This window comes from Macaca thibetana, chromosome 2 (assembly GCF_024542745.1).
Source record: "Macaca thibetana thibetana isolate TM-01 chromosome 2, ASM2454274v1, whole genome shotgun sequence".
NCBI lineage: Eukaryota > Metazoa > Chordata > Mammalia > Primates > Cercopithecidae > Macaca > Macaca thibetana.
Window position 1 is genome coordinate 9,154,363 of NC_065579.1, and position 26,759 is coordinate 9,181,121.

General features: G+C 39.3%; 1 protein-coding gene across 5 annotated transcripts in view; it reads right to left on the reverse strand.

The window, feature by feature from the left end:
• The window catches only part of TPRG1 (tumor protein p63 regulated 1), a 219,753-nt gene extending 194,873 nt beyond the window's left edge, over window positions 1-24,880 (reverse strand). For 4 of the 5 annotated variants that reach the window (XM_050776426.1, XM_050776436.1, XM_050776406.1 and 1 more), the window contains exons 1-2: window positions 22,711-23,478; window positions 843-974 (exon numbers count right to left, since the gene is read on the reverse strand). The gene's annotated coding sequence lies outside the window, so the exon portion shown is untranslated. Of the gene's footprint in view, window positions 1-842; window positions 975-22,710; window positions 23,479-24,747 lie in introns of those variants that run through there. The other variant, XM_050776422.1, reaches the window with a different exon arrangement.
• Between the last annotated feature and the right edge of the window lie 1,879 nt (window positions 24,881-26,759).

Consider the following 26,759-nt stretch of genomic DNA (forward strand, 5'->3'; position numbering starts at 1 on the left):
GTATATATACATACTTTGTTCTCAAAAAAATGTCATAATATGTATACGTGAAACAGAAGAGAACGCCCTTCTCCTGAGGAGATCTGGCAGAAGAATAATCTAAACTCTCTTGTTAATCTGTGTCTTTCACCTTCCCCATCTCCCAGGGTTGTCACAGTGCAGTTTGAAAGCCATTGGTTTAAATCATCATACAGAAGGGAGCCTTTGTCGTCCCTTCTGAGCTCCCCTTGCACTTTACATATGCTTCTTTTCTAAGCCACTATGTTTTATTGTCACGAGGAATTTCTCTGCCTGCTTCCTCCACTAGACTGAGGCCCCTCAAAGACAAGCACCATGTATTATTCTGTGTACCGACTCCAGAGCCTTCCCAAAGCCGTCTCTGGCACACTGGAGCTCATTAATTAATGTGCTCTGAATAAACATGTGAATTAGTGAGTCAATGAATAATAAGTAACTTTAAGAAGGTAATATTCTTAAAATATTACCTGAAAAAGCTGAATAATCAGAACAAATACAATGAAGTAAAGACAATACTCTGTTGCATTACTCTAATGCATTTCAAATCCTACATAATCATAGAGCAGTACCATCTCTAATTGGCAAATAGGTGAGATGCCAGCCTTGATGGGCCCGCCACGGCTGGCTGGCCAGGTCTGAGAGAGACTCAAGAGCACATTTCCCGGGCACATTTCCAGTCCCAGGGAGAACCGTTCCTGTCAGGTTTATCAGCCAAATCCTCCTGATTACCAGAGGTCAAGAGCGCATGCAGCAAAGCATTTCTCGACTCGCTTAGTCCAAGGAGAAACTTGATAGAGTGCCAGCAAGAACAATGAATGTTTTACCTTATAAATGCTGAGGAGACAACATGTTCCTTTTAGCATTAATTGCTTCATTCAGAAGAAGCCATTTAAAATCTGAGTCTGGTCTTTTTCCTTGATGAGCAATTTCAGGCTGCCTACCAAAGCTTTTGTTTGCTGGGAGGAGAGAGGAAGAGAAAGCATTTTGTTAAGGCATTTTAATTTTCATATTTAATGAAACAGATTGGGTAGCAGGTTCCTTTGATTTTATTTTTCTGTTCCCTGAATACCTTCTTGTATGTTACATATTCTGCCGGAGCTTCCTGCAAGAACTTTTCTACATTTCACAAGTTAAGGCTGTGAAATGTTACTCACTGAATCAAATATATTTCTTGCGCCAATATTCAGTTATTATTATTGTAACAGACCAATCATAAATCTCAAAGCTGGAGAGAAAGGGAACATGTACTGATGTTTCTCCATATTCTCTTGAGCACATAAAATTATATAACTCTCTAAAGCCCTCTTTTTATTGCTGCATCTAAAATGCTTTGCATTCTTTACAGGATAAATTCTTTAAAAGGGCTATTTCTCTTCAGTAAAGAAGAATTAATCAATCCACCAGAAATATTATTTGTTTTAATTAATTAGCAGAGATGTAGAGAAAAACACCACTGGACTGAAGTCAGAAGGCAAGCTCACTCATTTCAGCTATTTATTAGAGCGTTTTCTCTCTCATTCTCCCTGATACAAGGAGTACAAAGCATTTGCCTGCTTTTAGGACAAAACTAGAATAGCGCCTGGCACAGAAGAGCTCAATCAATACTTGTGTATAAATGAGTAAGACAATCTAACTATTTGACTTAGTTCCTCTGGGCCTCAATTTTTTCATTTGTTAAGAAACCAAAAGGATTGATAATCTCTGTGTTTCTTATCTCACATAGTTACAGTAGGAACAAATGAGATAAATGATGGCTTTGTGAAACTGACAACTTTTGCAAATAAATAAAGGAGCAGCATCATTGGTAATAGCAGCAGGTCTAAACCTAACCTTGTGAACTTGGCCAAGACATTTCAATTCTCTGGGCTTTTGTTTCACAACGATAAAAGGACAGGGTTGGACTAGATGATCTGTAAGTTTCCTTCTAGTTCAAATTAACTAAGATCTTTAAACCAGTCAACAAAGACTCCTTTAATACCCATGCTATGCAAAACACTCTTCTAGGAAAAAAATGCCCAGGAACAATCCAAGAGATTTCAAAGATAAATTAAAACCAATAACTTTTCGAAAATACTTGTCCCAGTTATATTTTGAAATTGAAAAGCAGGCCATTGGGGAAAAGCATAGGGAGATGTGAAAACCAGATTTCACAAGAAAAGTCATTTGGGAAAATCAAAAATTGAGTTAGCTTCTGGTATGCATCTTGTGGAGATCATTCTGACCTTCCAAACTGCTTGTGTAACAAACTTGGATTTAACATTGGTGTTGGCTTTTACAATCTACCTAATGAGAAATATCTTTTAAAAGAGTAAGAACATGCTGACTAAAAACATTCAGAAAAGATGTCAGAGAGAAAGTGAGGGAAAGAAGGAATATAAATATACTATTGTGATTTAAACAAGCAACTTGTACTTCATGTGAGTGTATAGACAACTTAAAGCAATTCTAGGCATATGTGCATACACACACACACACACACAAACACACACACAGCTAAGGGAACCAACCCATCAACAAATATAAATTGTATATAAATATTAGATACTAAAGAAAATTAGACATATAAAAACACTGCTTTCTCTCAAAGGCATTTATAAGATCCTGCATGATATAAGCCCAAATATCTTTTCAACATAACATGTCCAATTTAAAATCATACCTTTACTCCTTGAATCTGCTCTTCTTCATTGGACCTATCTTGAAAAATATTATCTCAATCCATCATATTTTCTACACAAACCAAAAAACACAAAAGCTTTTCTTGACTCCTGCTCTCTCACTTCCTAAGTCCAAGGACTTATCAGACCTTATTGTCCCAAATGACCCCCATCAAGTCCAAAAGAGGGCATGGGAAGACCTCTAGAAGGAAGAGTGCAATTGTCAGGACAGATCAGGCTCTGCTTCAAGAACAAATAATTCCAGAAATACCAGTAGCTTAGCACAACAAGCATTTACTTCTTGTTCAATTACAGTCTGATATAGATTGGTTCTATTCAGTGGTTCTTCTAGGCTATGAGTCAAAGATTCAAGTTGCTTCTGCTTTTTAGCTACATAATAGACAATCTTGTCTTCCAAATTCAACATAAAAAGAGAAGGAGGGGTACAGAATATGTGAGAAGTTTTTTAGAGCTCGAGCTTAGAAGTAGTTTACACATGTCTTCTTACTCACATTCCATTGGCCAAAATTCCATCACATAAAACTCAGTCCTAACCTAACCTCAAGGAGGCTGAGAAATCTTGTCTTCTGGAGTATCCAGGAAGAGGAAATGATGTGGTAAAACAGGGCCTTGTCTCTGCCACAAGGACTGTTACCTAAATTAGATTATTTACCCTACTTAAAGAGATTTTTCAGGCTCTAAAATCAACAAACTCTCAGATTTATCTACCTAATTGACAAAATCCTTTCATAATTAAACTCTTTCTATAATTGTTTTGGTTTTATCCTCTAAGAAAATAAAAATTTATAGATCTGTATCTGTCACCTACCACATTCTGAGACAAAAGATTTTTGTTTAATGTAGTTCTGTGTCATCTAATAATTTACCTTTAGCTTTCCCACACATGTCCTTAATTTTAATTGAATAAAATGATTCATTATTTATCTAAATTTTCCCACTTCCTGCACATTCCTCTGAAACTGCAGAGATACTAACAAGACCAGGTCTCAGATGGGGTGTGTGACCATGAGGAGAATTTAGAAGATTTTCAAAACACCAAACTTATTGACCCATATCGAGGTTTACCAGGTTTGCCTTTCAGCTATAATTTAGACAAAATTTCCTGAGCCCTCTTAATAGTTTGGCTGTTCAGCCTTATTTAGTCAACTAACCCTCACTCATCTTTTAGGATTAATCCTAGACATTACTTTTCTCTGGACAACTTTCCTGGCCTTCAAAGTCTGGTTGGATGTTCCTTTTATGTGAATTCAAAATACACTGTATCACATACCTTTCTCATAGCACTTAACACACAGTATAAGCATTTTCTTAATGTCAGTATTCTTCAATGAACCACTGACCCAAAGATTTGCATCTTTTTTACTTTCCAGTATGCCAGCCTCTTTGTCCAGAATCTACATCTTGGAACTTAGTGAGAATGAAATATATTATCATTAGATTAATTGAAACAAAGACATTTACCATAATTGCAGGTGGGGAGGATTCACTTGGGCATATTCTCAACTTCTCTTCTTCTAAAAGCAATTTTCTTGCCTTTTCTTAAAGTTTAGAAAACTCAGTGGTGGCAGTTCCAGTCATCATGTCACTTGTTTTCTTTCATCCAGCATATTACAGCTCTAAAAATTCCCAACTCTATTCTGATCCAGTTGAGCACTGGATTGCAAACAACACAGCCTCCCCACCCTAATTTTAAAATGCATTCCTAGCATAGTGGTCATTGCCACTGCCGCTGACAGATGTTGATATTTGGAGTTTGTCTGTTTAGTATGTTTTAGTTTGGGGCACAGTTAATAACGCCCTCCTCAGGTCTAATAGGTTACCACTTGTCTTCCAAACACTTGACAACTTGCTCTTGGAGTGCTCTAGATGCCACTGCCATCCCCAAAACCTCCTTACCTGCTAGCATGGCCTCCAATGTGTCTGCCGTGACTGGAGCCAGAGGCACTCCAGTGGACAGACTCCATTATCAGAACCTGTGTGTATTAGTCTGTTCTCACACTGCTATTAAAGACATAACCAAGACTGGGTAATTTATAAAGGAAAGAGGTTTAATTGACTCATAGTTCAGCATGGCTGGGGAGGCCTCAGGAAACTTCCAATCAAGGCAGAAGGGGAAGCAAACATGTCCTTCTTCACATGGCGGCAGGAGAGAGAAGTGCTGAGCAAAGGGGGAATCTCTCCTTATAAACCATCAGATCTCATTAGAACTCATTTACTATCACAAGAACAGCATAGGGGTAACTGCTCTGTGATTTAATTACCTCCCACTGAGTACCTCCCATGACATGTGGAGATTATTACAATCCAAGGTGAGATTTGGGTGGGGACACAGAGCCAAACCATATCAATTTGCCCCTGACCCCTGCCAAATCTCATGTCCTCACATTTCAGAACACAATCATGCCCCTCCAACAGTCCCCCAAAGTCTTAGGTCATTCCAGCATTAATCCAAAAGACCAAGTCCAAAGTCTCTTCTGAGACAAGGTAAATCCCTTCTACCTATGAGCCTGTAAAATGAAAAGTAGGTTAGTTACTTCCTAGATACAATGGGGGTACAGGCATTGGGTATATACACCCATTCTACATGGGAGAAATTGGCCAAAACAAGGGGGGTAGAGGCTCCATGCAAGTCTGAAATCCCACAGGGCAGTCATTAAACCTTAAAGTTCCCAAATGATCTGTTTTGACTTCATGACTCACATCCAGGTCACACTGATGCAAAAGGTGGTCTCCCACAACATGGCCTTGGGCAGCTCTGCCCTGTGGCTTTGCAAAGTACAACCCCCTTAACAGCTGCTTTCATGGGCTGCCATTGAGCGCCTGTGGCTTTTCCAGGCACACAGTGCAAGCTGTATATGGACCTCCCATTCTGGGGTTTGTGGGACGGTGGCCCTCTTCTCACAGCTCCACTAGGCAGTGCCCCAGTGAGAACTCTGTGTGGGGGCTCTGACCCCACATTTTCCTTCCACACTGCTGTAGCAGAAGTTCTCCATGAGGACCTTGCCTCTGTGCAGACTTCTGCCTGGACATCCAGGCATTTCTGTACATCCTCTGAAATCTAGACAGAGGTTCCCAAACCTCAGTTCTTGACTTCTGTGTACCCAAAGGACCAACACCACATGGAAGCTGCCAAGGCTTGGGGCTTGCACTCTCTGAAGCAATGTTCTGAGCTGTATGTTGGCCCCTTTTAGCCACAGTTGGAGCCGAAGCAGCTGGGACACAGAGCACCGTGTTTCAAGGCTGCAGGGGGACCCTGGGCCCAGGCTAAACAACCAGTTTTCCTTCTTAGGCCTCCAGGACTGTGATGGGTGGGGCTGCTGTGAAGGTCTCTGACAAGCCCTGAAGACATTTTCCCCCATTGTCTTGGTGATGGACATTTGACTCCTTGATACTTATACAACTTTCTGCAGGTGGCTTGAAATTCTCCCCAGAAAATGGAGTTTTCTTTTCCATCACATTGTCAGGCTGCAAAATTTCCAAACTTTTATGCTCTGCTTCCTATTGAATGCTCTGGTGCTTAGAAATTTCTTCTGCCAGATTCCCTAAATCATCTCTCTCAAGTTCAATGTTCCACAGATCTCTAGGGCAGGGGCAGAATGTGGCCAGTCTCTTTGCATAGCAAAAGTGACCTGTAATCCAGTTCCCAACAAGTTCCTCATCTCCATCAGAGGTCACCTCAGCCTAGACTTCATTGTCCACATCACTATCAGCATGTTGGTCTAAACCATTCAACAAGTTTCTAGGAAGTTCGAAGCTTTCCCACATCTCCCTGTCTTCTGAGCTCTCCAAGTCTCTAAGAAGTCCCAAACTTTCCCACATCCTCTGTCTTCTTCTGAGCCCTCCAAACTGTTCCAATCTCTGCCTGTTACCCAGTTCCAAAGTCACTTCCACATTTTTGGGTATCTTTAGAGTAGCACCCCACTAGCCAGTACCAATTTACTGTAATAGTCCGTTCTCACACTGCTATGAAGAAATACCTGAGACTGGGTAATTTATAAAAAGGTTTAATTGACTCACAGTTCCTTGGCTGGGGAGGCCTCAGGAAACCTACAAACATGGCAGAAGGCAAAGGAGAAGCAAGCACCTTATTTGCTGGCAGGATGGAGTGAGTACAAGCAGGGTAAATGCCAGATGCTCAAAAAAATCATCAGATCTTGTGAGACTCACTCATTATCACAAGAACAGCACTCCCATGATTCAATTATCTCCCATGGGGTCCCTCTCATGACACAGGATTGTGATGATTACAACTCAAGATGAGATTTGGTGAGGACACAGCCAAACCATGTCACTACTTGAACCCACAAAAGTGCTGGTTTCCTCTATCACTTTTATATTCGGTTGAAGTGCTAAACCACAGGGCATGGAGTCCAGCTTCCCCAGGGACTGTCTCTTTTGAGGGACTAGGTGATATAAACTGGAAGTGTGAGGGAATAAACTCCCTACAATAAGAATTTTAACTACTGAGTAACAGGTGGTGGAAAGGTGCTGGCAAAGAAATCTGTCTTCCCACGTCCTTCCAATTATGTCCCACATGGTTGAGCAACCACTCATGATTTGTTATGAACACATGGCCAACTCAGTAACGTGCCACCTTATATACGCTTACCTTCTTTTCCTCTTCACCCTCTTTTCCTCATTGCCCTCTGTTTCCTCACTCTGCCTGCCCTGAGATTATGTGTCCCAATAAAGTATTTGCATGACAGTTTGCCTCAGGTAAAAGAAGTAAGACTGCTTAAACTGGAGAAAGAGTCTCCCTTAAAGCAAAGATTTTGGAGGACAGGCAAACTGGTATGAAAAGTAGAGGGTATATAGCCAAGTCTAACTTCTCTTTGAGAAATATTTTTTTAGTATTTTTTATTATTTGTATTTTAGTTGTGGTAACATACACGTAACATAAAATGTACCATCTTTACCACTTTTAAGTGTACACTTCAGTACTGTTAAGTACATTCACATTGTTCTACAACCAGTCTCCAAAACTCTTTTTATCTTGAAAACTAAAACTCTACACCCATTAAACAACTCCTCATTCATCCCTTTCCTGAGGCCCTGTCCACCACCATTCTACTTTCTACCTCTATGAATATGACTACCTCATGTACCTCATGTAAGTAGAATCATATAGTATTTGTCTTTTTGTGACTGGCTTATTTCACTTAGCATGTCACCAATGTTCATGCAAGTCATAGCAAATGTCAGAATTTCTTTCCTTTTTAAGGCTGAATACTATTCTGTTGTACATGCATACTACATATTGTTTATCTGTCAGTGAACACTAGATTGCTTCTACCTTTTGGCTATTGTGAATAACGCTGCTATGAACATGGGTATAAAAATATCTCTTCGAGCTGGGCATGGTGGCTCATGTCTGTAATCCCAGCACTTTGGGAGGCCGAGGCAGGTGGATCACGATGTCAGGAGTTCAATACCAAACAGGCCAAGATGGTGAAACCCAGTCTCTACTAAAAATACAAAAAAATTAGTCGGGCATGGTGGTGGGCACCTGCAATCCCAGCTATTCAGGAGGCCGAGGCAGAGAATTGCTTGAACCCAAGAGGCAGAGGTTGCAGTGAACCAAGATCATGCCACTGCACTCCAGCCTGGGCGACAGAGTGAGACTCCATCTAAAAAACAAACAAACAAACAAACAAACAAACAAACAAAAAATATACATATAGAGAGAAGATATATATATCTTCGAGACCTTGCTTTCAATACTTTGGAGCATATATCTAGAAGTAGAATTGCTGGATCATATGGTAATACTATTTTGAATTTTTTGAGAAACCACCATACTGTTGCCCATACTGGCTATACCATTTTACATTTCCACCAACAGCATGCAACGGTTCCAGTTTCTCCACATCCTTGCCAACAGTGGTTATGTTCTGTTTTTTTTTTTTTCATAGTAGCCATTCTATTGGGTGTGGTGTGGTATCTCATTGTGGTTTTGATTTGCATTTCCCTAATAAACATTTGTAAAAGGAATTTTTTAAAATTATTAGTAGATTAAAAGAGGTAACCCGCCCAAGAAGTCTCACAGAGAAAAAGAGAGATGGTAAGGTTTGGACCTTCGTATTTCTCTCCTTGACCTCCTCCACACTGAATGCAACTCCAAACAAGATAAAGAGTAACAGAATTTTGGCAGGTGGACCTTATGCTAACTGCTAATACCTAATACAATTTAGAGACCATGTCTCATTCACTGTAATGTGGAACACAGTCTTAGCTTTTGTAGTTTAAAGCCCAGGCCTATAATCCTGGCAGGAGACATTGTGTAAGAGAGCCATTAGACAATCACTAATACTTTAAAAGTCTGCATAATAAAGCACAACTCCACAAGACAAATCTATGCCTTCTTTGAACCAGTGAAAATCCAGTTACAAAAGCAAAACGTAAACCCTTCCCAATCACTAAGGTCAAATACCCAAGAGAGCTTGGCCTACAAAATTATCAAAGCGTATACCTATTGCCCTAGCTACTGTGGAAGGCTCAACTTCTCCTAGATTTCAGCCTGCAAACATTAGCACTTGGGACTATTTCTTAAGGTTCCCAGTCCATGCGCCAATATGTTTATAGCGGAAGGCAATAAATAACACTCTTCTCTTCTCTCAAATTCTGATCCATTTGAGAAATAATTCCCAGAATCGACAAAAATTTAAAATGCTGTTTTACTACATAGAAAATGCCTTCTTCTTCCTTCTCAGTTTTTGTGCTCCACTCCCTGAATTGAACACATACACTCTGCCTTAAGCAAAACCGCACAATACAACCACAAGCAGCTACCTGTCAGAGTACTTGTGTGTCCTGTGATCAAGTCTCCTCAACAGGGGGTGAAATAAAACAAGGATAAGTGCCCTCTTCCCTTTACTTCTGTAAAAACAGAAATTCCTACTTTATATTCTAAAATAGATACAGTAGGAGTAGAGTTCTTTCTGTCTTCTTACAGCCACAGCTATAGCTTACAGTCCTGTTGCAGTTGAGATTTTCTGAGTCTTGCCATCCCTCAGGGCTATAACTGACTAAGCCAGTTTTATCAATCTATTTAACCCTTAAATACCACTACTTTATATAGCATTTCTATTACCCATGTTTCTGGACCAAGTGACAGGAATCAAATATTAGGCAATGTAGAAATGGGATACTGGGCTCCATCTCAATGACATAGGCCAAGCCTGCATCTAGCATTAGCATCGCTAGTCCTCTTCTTCCCTGTGGCTGGGCAAATTCTTATTTGGGAGGAATTTGGGGGCATAGGGGGTGGACTCTCACCCTATATGTCATTCATGAAATAAAGCCAATAATACCCTATAATCCCAGCACTTTGGGAGACCGAGGAGGGCAGATAACCTGAGGTCAGGAATTCGAGACCAGCCTGGGCAACATGGTGAAACCCTGTCTCTACTAAACATACAAAAATTAGCCAGGCATAGTGACGTGTGCCTGTTAATCCCAGCTACTTGGGAGGCTGAGGCAGGAGAATGGCTTGAACCCAGAAGCAGAGGTTGCAGTGAGCTGAGATCGCATCACTGCACTCCAACCTGGGTGACAAAAGGGAGACTCCATCTCAAAACAAACACACAAACAACATCTAGGTGCCTGGCGCAACATCTGTGCCCAACATGTTGGTTTCTTTCCATCTAACATCAACAGAGATTGCTCCAGAGCTAGAGACACTGGAGCTGCATTCACTAATCCTCAAAACACCCTGCAGTAAAATTATCTGCACAGAAGCTCCCTCATGTATTAACGGGTTCTGGTATTTCAGCTGACTGAATAGTAAAGTAAAAATCTTAATATGATTAAATATTTGGCTTTTCTTTTCATCATAAAACAATTCTTGACCAAGAAATAATATCAATTCTACACAAATTCTCCAATAATATAGACGGGAACACTTTTCAATGAATTTTATGAAGCTAGCATTACCTCCATGCCAAAACCATGACAAGAAAGAACATTATAGACGAATATCTCTCATAAACATAGACGCAAAAATTTTTACAAAGTACTAGCAAATAAAATCCAATAGCATATAAAAAGTATAGCACATCATGACCAGGCAGAGTTGGTCTCAAAAATGCTAAGCAGTTTCAATATTCAAATATCAGTTAGTGTAATTCATCAGATCAACAGAATACCAAGGAAAAGAACAAATGATCATCTCGATAGACACAGAGAAAGCCTTTGATACAACCTGACATTCATTTATGATCAAAAACTCCCAGAAAACTAGGAATAAAAGAATATTTCCACAACCATATAAAGGGCACCATCAGAAGAGTTATGATAATATCAAATGATGAAAAACTGAACGTGTTTTGCCAAGACCAGAATCAAGGCAAAGATGTTCACACTATTTCTATTCAACAATATACTGAAAGTCCAAGCCAGTGCAACGAGGCAAGCAAAAAAAAGAATACAGATGGGAAAAGGAGAAATAAAATAGTCTTGATTCATAGGTAACATGATTGCCAAAAGAGAAAATCTCAAAAACATACTTTAGAAAGCTACTAGGACTAATAAGTGATTCTAGCAAAGATAGAGGATACATGGGCAATCATATTACTGTATACAAATGTTTCTCAACTTATGATGAAGTTACATTCTGAAATGTCTATTTTAAGTAAAAAAAAAAATCATAACTTGAAAATTCATTTAATGCTGGCAACATAGCAGATGGTCCCTGGCTAACAATTATTAGACAAGATTTTTTTACATTATGATGGTGTGAAAGCAATGCACATTCAGTGGAAACTATAACCTTATTATAAATAAGAAGCTCCTCAATTTATGATGAGGCTAAATCCTGATAAACCCATCATTAAGTTGAAAAATTGTAAGTTGGACCGTTATAAGTAGGGGACCACCTATACTAGCAATGAACACTTGAAAATTAAAATTTTAAAAGCATTATTTACGATAGCAATAAAAAGCCTGAAATAGTTATGTACAAATCTTACAAAATATCTCTAAGACCTTTATACTAAGAACTACAAAATACCGATAAAAGAAATCAAAGAAGACCTAAATAAAAGGAAATATATAGTATGTTCATGGATCAGATGACTAAACATTATTAATATATTAATTTCCCCCAAATTAACCTGCAGATTCAATGCAATTCCAGTAGTATTTTTTTTTGAAATTGCCAAGCTGATTCTAAAATTTCCAAGGAAAGGCAAACAAAAAAGAATAGTTGAACATTTTTGAAAGCAAAAACAAAGTTGGAAGACTCACACTACTTAATTTCCAGGCTTACTTAAAGACATAATAGTCAAATCAGTTGGTATTAGAGAAAGGTTTTATAAATCTATTATATAATATTATATAATATATATAAACACAGTGGAGACTCCAAAAGCAGATCCACACATGGGAAACCAAGTTTCAATAAAGGTACAAAAGCAATTCAATATAGAATGGGTAGTCTTTTCAACAAATATTTCTGTAACAATGAATGCCCATTTGAACAAAGCAAAACAAAATACCTAGATACAGACTTTGTACCTTATAAAAACTTAACTGAAATGGATCACAAACCTAGAATTATCCAACTTCTGTGTAAAAACTAGAAAACTTTCAGAAGAAAAAGCAGAATAAAAAAATTACCAAAAAACTTTGTAACTGTGGAATAAGCAAAGAGTTCTTAGCTAGGACATCAAAAGTCTAAGCCAAAATTTTTTTTACATATTTTACCTAAGCAAATATAAAAACTTTTGCTCTTCAAAAGATACCGTTAAGAAGATAATACAAAGCACACACTGGGAGAAAGTTTTCCCAAATGATATGTCTGATATGGACTTGTAACCAGAATAGAAAAAGAAGTCTAAAAACCCAACATTTACAAAGCAATTTAAAAGTGGACAAAACATTTGAACAGATAACATATCATAAATGTAAAAATGGCAAATAAGCCATGAAAATTAAAGCCACAATGAGATACTGTTATACACTTAACATAACAAATTTAACTGGCAATAAAAAGTGGAGTAACTAGAACTCTTCATACATTGTTGATGAGAATGCAAACTTATAGCCCCCTTGGAAATCTATCTGGCATAATCTTACCAAGTTAAACATATACTACACAATGCAACAATCCCACTTGTAGTTTCTACCCAAGTTACATGAAAACCTGTATTCACACAAAACCCTATATGCTAATATTTATAGCAGCTTTATTTGCAACCACCAAAAGCTGGAAACAACCATGGTACATACATACAGTTAAATACTACTCAGGAACAAAAAGGAGCAAACTGCTGATACATGCAACATGAATGAATTACAAATGCATTATTCAAAGAAAAATAAGATTCAAAGGGCTTAATACTTTATGATTCAATTTCTGACATTCTTGCAAAAAGGGCAAAAACAAATCAATTGCTGCCAGGAGAGGGGGTTAACTAGCAAGGAGCACTGGAGAATTTAGGGGAGAGAAATGTTCTACATGTTGATTGTGGTAGTTGTTACAAGACTGGATGTTTGCAGAAACTCATAGAATTGTGTACTGAAAGGGAATGTATGTAAATTTTATCTTAATTTTTTTAAGTGGGGAAAAAAAGAAAAATAGTTCTTGATTGTAAGCAAATGTGCCTCTCAGTAAACACACTGAAATGTATTATACATTCATTTTCTAAAATTCATTGTAATATTTTTTCCTGAGTTTCTACTCTGCTGGACTGGTGGATGAACTTATCTTCAGTTCTCCCTGAGAATTATCTTTTATCTCTGCTTCTCCAAAATTTATACCATTAACTATGCAGTAGCAAGGAAGGAGCAGAGTTTGCCAGGAGTAAGTACTCAGATTCACACACGTTGCTGCATCCATTGTCCCAGGACATATGAGCCATTACATCTGGTAACTCCAGGTGACTCCCATTGTTTCCATGTCACTCTTACAAGGCTACTGTTTATCAATTAACACTGCACTACATGCACTAGACAGTCATTTCCTCTTTAGTATCTTGCTGATGTTCCATCAGCACTGCTGTAAAGCAGAGGTAGAATCCTTCCTCCGGACCACAGAAATCTTTCATTGATCCGTTTCATTCATCCCTTCCACCTCTTCTCCTTCCCTCTCTCTCTGTTCTGTCTCCCACACGGCCCAGAGGAATACTCTGCTCTCTCCTCTGCTTGTTTCTGACCAAAATACTTTGTCTATACCCTCAAATACCAACTTTTACCTTCTCTGCAAAACTCTCTAAGTTCCCCTAAGGGCTTAGGCTTCTTCGTGACAAATGTCAGAAAGACAAGCAGGCTATTTCTGAGTTCAGCCCTTTTCCTGCTTCCCCTCAGGCGATCAAGCACAGAGTTATCTACAGGGGTACAGGGAGAGCAAAGCAAGATGGAAACACTGCTGGGGAAAACAGATTGGTGTCTTCAAATGCAGCTCCACCTCACCTGATTAAAAGTTTTTAAAGGCGCTGCCTTTACTGCACTCTCTTTTACAGAAAGATAGAAATACTTGAGCAAACTATCCTATTTCATAAGGTACTATAAATGTTGGTTATTGAGTTGATATTGTTGAAATTATTTTATGTTATAAAATTATGCTATTCTTCAGAAAGCAGAAACAGAAAGAATTTTTAGTATATGGAATAATGTGTGAACTAAGTGAAAAAGAATGCACATAAAAATCTTACTAAGAAAAGTTGTGGGTCTATCAGCATTCTGTACAGTTGTTCTGATGCAAAAAAAAAACCCACCACATTCTAAAAAATAAAATTTATGGAAACCGTGCTGCCAAATGTTAAGTAAAAAATAATCAGGGAAAAAGAGTAATTAATTCACATACTACACATTTTCCTTTTTTCATCCTCCATCATGGCAATTATGTACTTTTTAGTGGGACATCTGGAAACCTAAGTTCACTTAAAAGATTTTCTTTCTAGCAAGTAGCTAGCCAGGAATCTCCACGTTCTATAAGTTGCTGTCAGCTTGCCCCTGCTTCCAGCTCCAAATGAAGTCAGCCTGCCTTGCTTCCAGACAGTCCAAACAATCGCAGATTGGCTCCAATTGCAGGGCACACTCTCCAGATGTCCAGGATTCAAGGAAGCTTGGTCATACTGTTCAGATATAAATAAAGCCCCATATTTGTTGGTGGGCTGAAGGAACCATACATAATTGGACAGGCAAGCAACCTGGTTTATCCCTGATGGCAAATAGTTCAAGTGAAGTGGTAACCTCCCCATTATACAAAGTATCCAAGTAGCAAACAGATGACCTTGGATGGCATATGCACAGGGAATTCAAAGAGAGTTGGTTTAAATGGCCTATAAAATCTCTTGTTACTGTACGACCTGATGATTCTATGCAACTTTTTTTTCAAGGAAGTGAGAAAAAAATACTACATTATAAGAAATTTCTCTTCCATAATGAATCAAAGCCTGGATGATTCCATAGAAAGATAAAAATAAATGATAGCATATTTAAGAATTCTATACCCTGAGAGACAAATCAGAGAGATAGGCTACAAGGTAAATCATGATTTTAAAATTATGTATCAATGTAGTAAAAAACTTACAGGGATATACACATTTTTTTTTTCATTCAAAGTAGGCTTGTGCTAATGTGACTGTAACAGCATCTTGTGATTTTCTGAATGCAGGTGAATGAACAACAGACACAATTTGAAATAATATAAAAAGATTGAAATGATTCAATAGGAAAACAAAAAGGCTAAGGAGTGAAATTTCTGTAAGGGAATAATGCTGCATTGCTTTTTTGTCTATATGTTATTGTAAAGGTTTGATAACTAGTAAAATGAGGTAAATAAATAGGAAAAAAGACAATTTGTGTGAGACATGTATGAAGCAAAAGGTATTTTAGAAAGAATTTTTACTTTAAGCCACTCTTTTGACAAAAACTAATATTTTAATTTTGATTCATTTCTCTCACAAGAAAATATATAAATGTGTTCAGATGCAAACAAATTGTTTTCTGCCTTTAAGCAAGATATGTATCCATAGAGGCTGCCTGAGGTCCTGAAGGTACCCCCAAAAATGGGATTAAATGAGATCTCCCCTTCACATTCCCCTCTATAATAGTTCACTTAAAGAAAACAAGTCATAAAAGTCAGGGGATTGTAGGAGGTAAATGGGAAATCTCTGTACCTTCAGCTCAATTTTGCTGTGAACCTAAAACAGCTTTAAAAAGTAAAATTCTGTTTAAAAAGTCAGGGTATTGTATTTTAACCAGAACCTTCCAGAAAAAAACAAATGCTATTTTTTCCAAGATTAAAAAGAAATCACATTACGTGTACTTAAATTATCTTTTAAGAGACTCTAATTTTATTTTTTAAATTACTAATGGAAAGAGCACTAGTCTAAGAGTAAACATGTAGTCTCAGCTCTGACTGCAGCGTCACACATCACCAGGTATGTGAATTTGTGTTAGTCTTTTCATTTCTCTGGGCCTGAGTACATCAGATGGAAATTGGGACAATAATAATTAGTCTCATCTACCTAAAACTACAGAAACATGAAAATTCTTTGAAAAACACAAGGTCATATACAAATATAAGCAAAGAAGAAGAAAAACAGTATGTGATAATCATTTATTACATTCATGACAAATGTAATAGCCATTTATTCATTCATCCAATCATCCAGGAAACATTATGTGAACAACCAACACAAACCAGCCTCTCTGCCAGGCACTAGGGATTCCACAGTGAACAAAGCAGACAGAATTGCTTCCCGAAATTAATAGTCTAACAGAAAAGACAGGCACTAAATAACCATATCACTAAATACACCATTAAAATACTGTATTTGCCATGAGAAAAATTTAAGGGTGGGTTACAAAATTTTGATGGGTGACCCAATTTAGATTAGGACTGGGGTTGGGGGCAGCAAGAAAATTAAGAAAAAGCTTTTCAGAGATTTGAAGTATGAAAAGTTGGCAGACCAAAATTTGGAGGGATGGGGTTGCAGACAGTACTCCCAGGGTGGAGGAAGGGGGAAAGCACATTCAAAGGCCTTGAAGTGAAAAAATTTGACATCTTCAAGGTACTAGAAGGCCAGGATGACTGTTGCTGTTTTTCATTCGTGTGATCATCATGATGATCTCATACTGCTTTTAAGAATAGACCAAAACAATTGTGAATATTGACACACTAGTTTTTTGTCTTGTTTTGTTTTGTTTCTGGTAGCATGGTATCTTTGTTTTTCAGTGTTGTTGTTGTTGTTGTTGTTCAATTTTCGGTTTCTGGGTACATGTGCAGGATGTGCAGGTTTGTTACACAGGTAAACATGTGCCGTGGTGGTTTGCTGCACCTATAAACCCATCGCCTAGGTATTAACCCCAGCATGCATTAGCTACTTTTCCTGATTCTTTCCAAAAAAATGTTTCCAATTTAGAAAGTCTCTATATCCAAAGTAGCTTCTAATCTCTATGTACTTAGTAATTATTATGTCAGAAGGACATTTTTGACATCCTCTATTCCGTAGGCTTCAAAGAGAAAATCAGCTTGCTAAATTTAAGAATTTAAAAGTAAAACTGGTAGACCAAAATATGTCCTGAGAAAAAGCAAAGTAGACTCAAAATCAGCAGTTGAAGTTCCTAAGGTTGCTGGGGATAGAAAAGGGAAGATGAGGGAGATGCTCTCTTGACTCCACATACCCACCACATACCCACTCAAACTCATGTAGAAAAGGAACTTAGACTCTTTCTAGCAGATATCAGAGAGGCTCATTGTGGTAAGTTAGCAGGGGGGCAAAGTGTGCCTCAATGCATGAAAAAGAACTAATAGTGGGAGATGTCTAATATGGCAGGGTGAAGAAATGGATATTCCTCTGGAAGTCAATAAGAAGTCATAAATTTCAGTACAGATTACATTCCGTCTGAGGGCCATATAGAGAAGACTCAGGTGCTTTTCAGGACCAACATAATGAGTAAGCTTTAAAGTTTCTTCTAGCACTGAGATACATCATTGAAAAAAGCCTCCTTAACAGAAAGATTTAGGACACTATTCTCAGTAAAAGTCAAGTTTCATCTCCCTAAATTATTGATCAATTAGAAATTCTGATCAGGAGTGGGATGTCCTTAATAACACCAACATCCGGAGAGTTGTAGAGAGCTTTGTAAACTATAAATGGTTTCTACAAACCACTGAGTCATGAGGAGAAATTTTATTGGAAATCCTTAGCATTTCTCAGTATGAATTTAGAAGAAAGAGTTTGGTTAGGGAATTAGGGTAGAAGTACCCAGGTACCTGGCTTGTGCCAAAGTGTTCTCTATCAGGTCTTGGAAAAACTTGAATTACGATTTTTCAAAGTGATGTGGATAGGTCAGTAAAGTTACAGAGCCAGAGTAGACACTGAAGGTTGAGGAGTTATGCAGGTGAAGGCAACAGGGCAGAGGAAGGCATTTTAAATATGGGACAAAGAGCAAGAGTGTCCAAAGGAAGGAGGCACACCCAAGAAAATGCACGAATTAATAGTTCAGGTGGGTATATGTTGTGTGAGCCAGTCTGGTTAACTGGTTAAGAAGCTAGAGCTTAACTCATGAAACAGCAGATATTAATCTAGTAGGCCAGGGCTTCTTAATCTCCAGTTTCTGCTCATCTTCTGAATAAATAAATATAGTCTCTTATAGGTGCAAACTGGGGCTTTGTTCTGATGCCCTACAGTTTCCCTTAGGGGATGTATCAACTCAGACTGAGCCAAGTGAGAGTCCTGGGCTAATATTTATGTTGACTTAAGAATGATTTGAAGAGAAGATGACATCGAGTTTGATTAAAATGTTATTGGATAATCATGCTGATCAAATTTTAAAATATAATCTGCTATAATAAATTCTCCCTTAATTTCCCTTTGCAATTCCAACCCAGATGAGTGCTAGGATATTTAGATGGCATTTACTGAATATCTACTACCTGTCAAGCACTGTAGTTAGTGCATTATCGTCAGGACAAGCCTGTGAGGTAGGTGCTATTCTCATCTCACAGAAAGAGAGGCTCAAAGAGGTTAATTTCCTCATTCATTTATTGAGTCAACATGTATCATTTAAGCACCTCGTAAGTGCTACTGTGGGGGGCACCTACTGCCTTGTCTATGTAGCTCTCCCTTATTCTGGGAACAGTACCTCTTTCCTTCTTGGCTCATCCTCTATCTTTAGTCTATCCATAAGTATCACTAACATTTCTATTTTCTCACCCAACCCCTCTTCCTTGACCATATCAATGGTAAACTGACGTGGTATTTTGGAATATGGGACTAACAGAAAGTCAGGAGAAAGGCTCATCAATGACTAAAAACTATAAAATGAAAAACTCAGGAACTGTGATGGGCCATGATTTTTGCCAGCTAGAGGAAGTCCATGGTGAAAGGGAAGAATGAAGCTGACATGATGAGAAACAGCAGAAAAATGAGACAGAGGCTGGATCCTGATAACAATCATTACTCCACATCACTGCTGTGTCTTATCAAGAACTGGGTGTTCACCTCTTTCTTAGACCCCCTGATTATATCCCAGTATCCTTCAAAAAATTCTTCCTGTGTGAGCTCGGCTTTTGGGGGTTGTTTTTTGGCTTGTTTTTACTTCTAATAGCCTGTCACCATGTTGGGCACATAAGCCAAAAGATTAAAAAACACATAGTCTCTGTCTCATGATATGTAAGAAATGCTTCATAAGGACACATGGAATGACTGTCAGTGGTGCAGGGAAGGAACATGATCCCCTAGCGTACGTATCTGAATCATCCAACTCTCCTTTTCACTTGACACTCCTCCTCTGCAAGATCTTGATCCACTTTCTCCCTCAGGGCCTGGCATCTCTGGCTAAGAATTTTGTAACAGTGATGCACAGTAACTGATAAAAGGGGACTGCAAACATTTTCTGCAAAAGGTCAAATAGTAAATATTTTAGCTTTGGGTAAAATATTTTTTTACCCAAATAAATATTTGGTGCCCTCGACTCTGTCACAACAGTGACTCTGTCGACAACAGTTAAACTTTGCTCTTTTTATCCAAAATCAGCCACAGAGAACACTGAATGGACATGCTTGTGTTCCAATAAAACTTTATTTACAAAAACAAGTGGCAGGATGACTTTGGTCACTGGGCTGCTGTTTGCCACCCTGGCTTTAGGTATTTGGAGGCAAAGTAAAGTTGAGAACCATGATGTGGAGAGTTAACTGATTGGCAGAAACGTGTACCAGGTGCTCTGGAATTACAGAGGAAGCACCAAAATAAACCACAGGCATCAGAAAAAATATATTTCTACAAAAGATGACACCTGAACTGAGACAAGCTTAAGAGGAAGTTAGCCAGAGCAAGGAGAGATGAACAGAAAAATCAGCATTTACAAGTGCAGTGAACTTTGGGAGACCCTGGCATTTGAGGATCTACCAGAAGCTCCCCATGATTGGGCAAAATAAGTGTTAGGAAAAATGGCAAGAAATATTAATACGATGAAGCACAAAAGCAAGATAAAGTTTTTTAAAAATTAATAAAGAAATTTGAACTTTATCCTAACAGTTTTGGGGAGCCATGGAAGAATTTAAAGCAAATGGAATGAACATCGTCTGATTCCTTTTTAAAAAAAAAAAAATTAATTATCTCTCAAAGCTATAAAAAGTAGGAGCAGGGAGTCCAGGTAGGAAATCATGGCAGGTATTCAGATGTGAAGGGATGAGGGCCTGAATTTAGGCAATAGAGTCAATGTACATACTAGAACTGACAGAACACAACTTAGAGACAGGTACCACGTAGGGCTAAGAAAGAAGAAAAAAACTATTCATAGGGAAAGTGGATGGATAGGAGGGAAAAGCCACCTATATTGGAACATGTGAGGCATGGTGAATGCAGCTTGGTACATGTTGTGTGTGAGACGCCTGTGGGCCATTCGAGTGGAAATGTAGATAGTGAATAAGAAGCTGGCTCTGGAGGTAGATAAAAAAATCAGCTTTTTATATACATGTGCTTACTACGTACAGCCCTAGGAGGTAGGTGCTATGATTACTCTCATTTCACAGATGAGGAAACTGAGGCCAAAGAGAGGCCAAGGGGAGTGTTTTCTACAATAACACTAAAATTACAGAATTGGGTGTTAACTGAACATAGGAGCGCATGGGCAGGACATTTGGAAAGAGTGTGTGGAATGAAAAGGATGACCGAGGTTAAAACCCCCAACCCAAAGACTTTTAAGAGAGAGAGGAGAGACACGGTAGTAATATCCCCTCTAGAGCCAGAATATTTGAGCTCGTATCCCAACTCAGGTGCTTATTAGTAGCTGCTTGATTTAAACAAGACTTTTAGATACCTCTATTTCTTAGTTTTCTCATCTGCAAAAATAATAATAATAAAATATTAGCAGTACCTAACTCATAGGGTTATATATAGCAACTAAAAGGATGTATATAAAAATCTGATCATGCAGCACAGCAAGTGCTGAGTACTCAAGAAGTATTTGCTATTATTTTTATTATTAATTTGAAAAGAAAATGAACAAACAAAAATGTTACATTGAAGAAGTTTGGTGCAGACAGCCCAAGGGCTCTAAAAGATATCAGAGAACAGATGAAGGGGGTGAGATATGCAATGATCAAGGCTTGTGGTTAGAAAATGAGATCCTGAAGTTTCTGAAAGTCAAGGAATTGAATGGTCCTAAATATTGACCATCCAGAACGATGGTAGGGCTTAAGGAGAATTGCAAATTGTGTTTTTAAATATTCAATAACTGTGGAGAGAAATTAGGAGGTCCATGGTTGACAGAGGTCCATGGTTGACAGTGAGGGGTGAGTGTGAAATGTGGAGGACTTGGATAGTTTCGCCAAACACCTTTTTTTTTTTTTTTTTTTTCAAGAGAAATGTTGAATTGCAGGAAGAATAATATTTTGGGACAGTAATATGGGATATAAGAAAAAGTCACATAGCCCCAGATTTAGGGTAAGACTTCACATGTATTAGCAGTCCATTAAGAGGACTTCCAACAAGTAGGGGAGAGCAGGTTTCAATTAGGGCACAAGATAGGGAAGGAACTCTATAAAGAGACTAAAAATATGAGGGTTCACTGGCATGAACAGGCGAACTTCAAGGGTTATGTGCAAAGATTTGGAAGGTGGAGGATGCAGGAGGGAAACAGAAGAGAAATCAAAGCAGGACACAGATGCAGGTATGTGACAGAGGAGCTGTAATGACCCTTTGGCATGGCTGCCAAGGAGAGCTGGAATGTGAGGCCTGGCAGAGTGCATGGCCTTCAAATTTCCAAAAGAAACTTTGGAATAAAGTTGTTTTGATGCTAGAAAACCATGGCATTTGCTCCGAGTTCCAAATAGTATGTTGTGAAAATATGATGCCTCTAAGCTAATATTTTTCTGGATGGACAAGGCAGGATTTTCTTTTACCAGAAACTTAGCTTGCGGTGGAAGCCGCAGTGGCCCCACTGGCAGATGAGAGGGCACGGATTTCTCTTGGTGGGGCCAACCGCTGTCTGAACTGGTCAAGAAGTCTATCCAAGCTCTTATGGTCAGCCAATCACAAGGTTTATAATTCAAGCCTTAATCTGACAGAGCCAAGGTCTGTGCTTTCTGTACCACCCTACTTCTAAATAAAGCAAACTATCAATAACAACCAGCTACTTTTCAGGGTCATTACAGAGAGCAAACGCATTACTCTTTGCAAAAGTAATACATTTTGCAATGGAAGACACACTGTGCAAATATTATGTCACTACCCTTACCAAATAATTCATTATGTGACAGTTAGAGATATACACTAGAACTAAGACATGAAGTGCTATGGAGGAGGGTGGAGAGAGAGCCAAGACCCATGAGAGAGATTTGGCACGGATTCTTGGAGGAGGTGAGATTGGAGATGACCCTTGAGTGATTTTTCATTTTCCCCAAAGATACCTTCCCTCTAGATCTCAGACATACCCTGTCTGTCTCCATTTCAATGTAGCTGAGGCAATTTGGCCTTCAGGAGAGAATGAAGGAAAACTGGAAAGGCCTCCTTGTGGCAACTGAAGCTGGGTGTGGGGCAGCGGTCTAGAGCCCACCTACCTCTCAGGCAGTCATCTTTCCTTGGAAAAAACGCTCCTCGCTGCTCCAGCCCAGCTCCTGGGGCCTGACCTCTTTTTCAAGCCTGCTTATCGGGCCTGAACTCCTCCAGCTGGATCTTGTTTTTTATTTGGCTCCTTCTTTTCAGCTGTTTCTCTTTCAGTCCTCTCTTCTTGATTCTTGAAAGTGAACGTAGCCAAGCCTCATCCTCCTGCCCAGGACAAGGCATAGAGATTGTATTTAGGCATGATGGACCTGTGTGGGACAAAAAAAACAGGTGTCCATCACTGGACTTCCGGTAGAGGTCTGCTTTGGGAACCACTGAGCCTCCTCTAAGTGTTTGGAATTCAGAAAAACAGGACTAGATAAACCAACATGTATAAACAAGATGAAGAGAGATTTCAGCAGAATGGTAAGAGACAGTATCATTTTCCTGGGTAGTAGCTGAAAGCAATCTGGGTCTAGAGGTGGCAGCCCCTCCCGTGAGCATCCATGGTTGACGTCCTTTCCATTTTAAGCAATTGAGCTACCCGGGGGGGCTCTAGGTCGGGCCCCACATGCTACATAGCTTTTATCCGGCTATGAGATCCAGCATGTATACAGCTAGAAATCCACCCCTACCACCACGTAAACAACTAAAACACCGCAGAAACTTTTCCCCCAATTCCCACGCCACAAATCTGGGGGTATGCCTCCACCTCCAGGAGGAAGCGGCTTCCTGGAAGGCTGAAGGAGATGAAAAATGCAAGACTAGTTCTCTCCCTTGCCCACTCTCACACCACTGCTCGGCCTGCCTGCCCCCCTTCCCACCCACAACCCCTCCTATTCCCCAAGGGGTGCCATTTGGGAACCAAAATCCACTTCGTCAGCGCAAGAGCAACCCTGCCTTTTCTTGCTCCACACACCATGTGACACTGGAGAACCTCCAGGGCATATTTCATCTGGCATCAACAACTAGAGGTCACCGTGACCCAAAACTTCCTGCGTTCTCAGGCCTGGCAACGCCTGCCAAAGCTAGCCATGGTGGGGGTAGGGGAGCGCCGCTTGTGGGGAGTTGACCAAGTGTGGTGTCGGCCGCCCTGCCTGCCAACAGACAGCAACACTGGTTTTCCACTGCCGGCCATTCATTGGACTTGGACAGCTTTGTTCCTTCTCTGGGACCAAGTCAACAAGCTGGGACCAGAGGAGCTGCGGCTGCAGCATGCAGGGTAAAGCCGTCTCTGTTTGCTTGCACACCGGGGGCAGCAACTGGGCTGGGTGGCTCCCAAAGATTCTGATTTTCCACCTGCTCTACCTGCCAGACATTGCAGTGTGACAAGGGTTCAGGACTCTCAGGGATTGTTGTTTCATTTTTTTTTTTTTTTTCTACATAGGGAAAAACAAATTGTTATAAGGCCAAAGACTTCATGTTGAATTTTGCTCAGGGTCAAAGGCAATGATGGTGAAACTACAAGGCTTGGAAATTATTTTAGAGTCAGCTTGCAGATTCTACTTCTATGCAAGAATCATACAGTTTTAGGGCCACAAAAGATCATAAACCACCCAAACCAGTGGTTCTTCATCCAGCTTGGTAAAGAGACCTTTGAGTCATTTATGAGAACAACTCACTCCCTGCCCTAGCAAAAAAAACCCATGAACACCCAAGATTTTACTCACAATTTCGGGAGTGCAGGGGCTTTCCTGGAAGCCCATCCCCTGGACGTCCTTGTCTCCCCCAGTACCCTCTCTTCCCCTCTCAGCCATCTCATTTTGCAGAAGGACAAATGTGAGGCCCATGGAGGATATAGAGTCTTGCAAGGATGGAAGCTGGATGTGGCCCTGCTGAATTCAAGATCTCCTGCTTTGCAGCCTTTCTAGCAGGTGACATCATGCGCTCCTACCACAGGATCCCCCTTCCTTTCATCTTATTTTCTTTACTCTTGTTGTCCCTGTTTTTTTTTTCATGTATTTCCCTTCCTGTTCACTCCTCTTTAGTTCCTCTTTCTTTAATTCTCATATTATTTTATCTTCAAACCTTGTTTCCTCTAGTACTTTCCTTACCCGGCTCTCTTTTCTTCTTTCTTTATACCCTGTCCTCCGGCACTTGATCCATTGGTCAGTCTTAGCTCTGCGACCCTCTGACTAGGTCACTGGCCCCTGCTGAATCAAAGGAGATGATGTCAAAACCGAAGGCAGAATGAGATTGCAGAAAGAGGTGAAGTCAAATAGAAAATCCTCTCTCCTCTTAAATCTTCAGTATAGATCTGGTACAAATAGGCCTTTTTTACCCCTAGCAAAGAAAAGATGACTACATAAAGGGGGAAAAACACAGAAACCAATTATTTCCGTCAGTAGTTCTCAAATTGTGGTCCAACAATCCCTAGGGGTTTCTGAGATCCTTTCAGAGAAGACACAAGGTCCAATTATTTTCAAAATAATATGAAGCTATTGTTTGCCACTTTTCCTGTGTTGCCATTTGGACTGATGTGCAAAAACAACAGCAGGTAAAATTGCTGGGGCCTTAGCATGTTTAAGGCAATGAACCCAAACCAGGCCATATTCTTCATAGCCATGAACAACAGTTAAAAGAAAAAGTTTCTCTTTAACTTGCTTAAAAGACGCAGTTAAGATTATTATTTATTTTATGAAATTTATAACGATGAGTATACATCTTTTTCTATTCCATGACAAAATGAGAAATGTGCAAGAAGGGCTTCTGCTGTTTCCTGAAGTATAATAGTTATATCAAGAAAAAGTAGTTGTGCAATTGAGATATAAACTAAGTCAATTGCTTTTTTCATGAAACATATATTTATTTGGAAGAATGACTGGCAGACAAACTATAGGTATTTAAACCTGGGTATTTCACAGACATTTGTTCAGTAATGAACAAAGTGAAGCTGCCACTTCAAGAGCACAATCAATAATACCTTTTGCCAATCATAAAATTTAAGCTTTCAATAAAAAATTAGAATGTTGGAAAAGGTGTATCCACCACCAGGAACTTAACAGCTCTCCAATAATTAAAATTTTTTGATTTGATTAGTATTGATGCTGAAATATGTGATAATTTGAGTTTTGGAATGAAATGTGCCAACATTTGAAAGACTGGCAGAACTCAGTGAACCAATATTTCCCAGATGACCAAATGCATAGTGTTACAAAGCCATGCATGGAGAAAATACACATTGAAAATGCAAGATGCACTAGTAAATTTTAATATAACTGAGTACAAAATGTTCATTCATACAGTTCCAGATCCCACAATGCAGTTAATCTTAAAGAAACTCCCCCAATTGTTAAGTTTTGATGTAGTAGCAAAAAAGAGAGAGAGAGAACTGTCTACAATTATCTGAAAACACTATTAAAATATTTCACTCTTTTTCCATTATATTTCTGTATAAGGCAGAATTTTCTTCATCTACGTCAACTAAACACCATATTATTACAAACTGAAGCCAAAATGTTTGAGTACCACTGCTGTGGAAGAACAGGTCAGAAGGAAGAAAAGATCAATCCCTTGGTATCAGACACTGTGAGGAATCCAGCTCTCATGGAGCTCATAACTTAATAGGAAGGTAAACATGCAGATCTATAGCTGCTCTACAAACACAAGCCTGCCACAGCAGAGGAGAGACGCAGTGCTCCACTCAAGTGGAGAGAAGAGAGGTCTTCACAGAGAAGGTAACACTCGAGAAGCCAGAATAGAAACTGAGGATTCAGGAAACAAAACCAAAGAAGAGACAGTGGTGATGGGGTGGTGCTGGGGCCTTCCAAGCAGGGGGAAGAGCCCCAGGACAGGAGGAGGAAGGTATACTGACTGGAGAGCAAGTATTCCATTTGATGCAACTGAGGTGTGGTATGCAGAGCCTGCTGGGAGAAGCCTCCAATACAACTGGTGTTTAATAACTTTTTGCCATATGAATGTGCACATGAAAACAATGATTGACTATGAATGCAGTTAGCAGTGTCTTATCGCTTCCACTTCCCACAGTATACATGAGAAACTGTTATGGATACAGCTGATAGAGGTCAAGAGAAGGGAGATGATTCAAGCCAACTGCAAATCAGAG